The sequence below is a fragment of the Sceloporus undulatus genome, chromosome 3 (assembly GCF_019175285.1).
Source record: "Sceloporus undulatus isolate JIND9_A2432 ecotype Alabama chromosome 3, SceUnd_v1.1, whole genome shotgun sequence".
In the NCBI taxonomy this organism is placed as follows: Eukaryota; Metazoa; Chordata; class Lepidosauria; order Squamata; family Phrynosomatidae; genus Sceloporus; species Sceloporus undulatus.
Genome location: NC_056524.1, coordinates 156,948,173 through 156,949,376, shown reverse-complemented (window position 1 = coordinate 156,949,376; position 1,204 = coordinate 156,948,173). Strand labels below are relative to the sequence as shown.

General features: G+C 39.4%; 1 long non-coding RNA gene across 1 annotated transcript in view; it reads right to left on the bottom strand.

Annotated features, from left to right (window-relative positions):
* The window catches only part of LOC121925507, a 2,439-nt gene extending 1,960 nt beyond the window's left edge, over positions 1–479 (bottom strand). The window contains exon 1 of the long non-coding RNA XR_006102890.1: positions 430–479. This is a non-coding gene — a long non-coding RNA (uncharacterized LOC121925507). The remainder of the gene's footprint in view (positions 1–429) is intronic.
* Positions 480–1,204: the final 725 nt, after the last annotated feature.

The following is a 1,204-nucleotide window of genomic DNA, read 5'->3' as shown; positions in this document are numbered from 1 at the left end:
TTCTTCATGCATTACATGAAAAGAATTTGTGATCTTATATAGCTAAATGGCAACAGAAAACAGAGCCAACAGATTCTGCTGGCTTTGTTTTTCTCTTACCTTTTTGAATGTCTGGTTTGACTGTCCAGTTCCCATTATGTTTTTATTTATTTATTTTATTTGCATCCCACCTTTCTCCCAATATGGCTCCAAAGACATCTTACAGTATAAGTTAGAGCAAAATATAGCTGAAATAATATATATGGCAAAAGGTTTTCTTTTTTTTTTTAAACAATCTAATCAAAATATTTTAAAGTTTTATTATTCAATGCATAACCAAGATAAAAAGTATACATCATCAATTAAAAATTGAAGTTTTAATTTGTTTAGTCTAGCCTCCCATGAAATTGAATTCCATGGCTTGGGAGTAGCCACTGAGAAGGCTTTTACCTGTGCTTTTTCCAGGTGAATTTGTGGGGATGGTAGGACCAAGAGGAAATCCTAGAAAGTTGGGCCTGAATCCCAGTGTTTTCCACACTGTTTGCAGTGCTGAGTTAGGACTTTGACCCCTTTTTCCTCTGACAGCTGCTATTCTACACACGTACCACTCCTCTGACACATACACAAACTGGCCAGAGACAACACGGCCCTCTCCATAGCAGGAATAGCTGTACCTACTGAATTAGACAACTAGAGACAACTGGGAATGTTATTCTGTCTGTGATTTGGTTGATTGGTTGGTTAAGAACTTACCAACACTGGCAAATTCCTTCACTGCTTAGATGGAAAGAATTTGGAGATTTAGAAAAAAGAGAAATTGGCTTTACAGAGGTCCTACAATGGGAGGCAAACCAGATAAGAAGAAAATGTGTCTGTGGGCTTGTCAAATGTTTGAATGCTTCCAACATAGAAAGACAGCTTAGGGAAGGCTCCAGGTCAGCCTTATAGCATAAGCATAAGCTACTGATCTATTGCCTCCATAATCAAAACTGTCACAAGATGTCTTGCTACCTGAGGCAAAGGATAAGATGGCAGCCCATCTTTCATTGTACAAACTGGACTGTCAATTGCACCTTACATCTTCACTGCCAGCAGTACAGTGTCCTCTCTTCACCCTGAGGAGAGCCCTTTTATATGGAGGATGCAGGACAGGGCATGTTACACACACAGCTGTCATCCTGGAAAGGTGAATAGCCAAAAGACTCAAGAAAAACAGCTGGAAGGC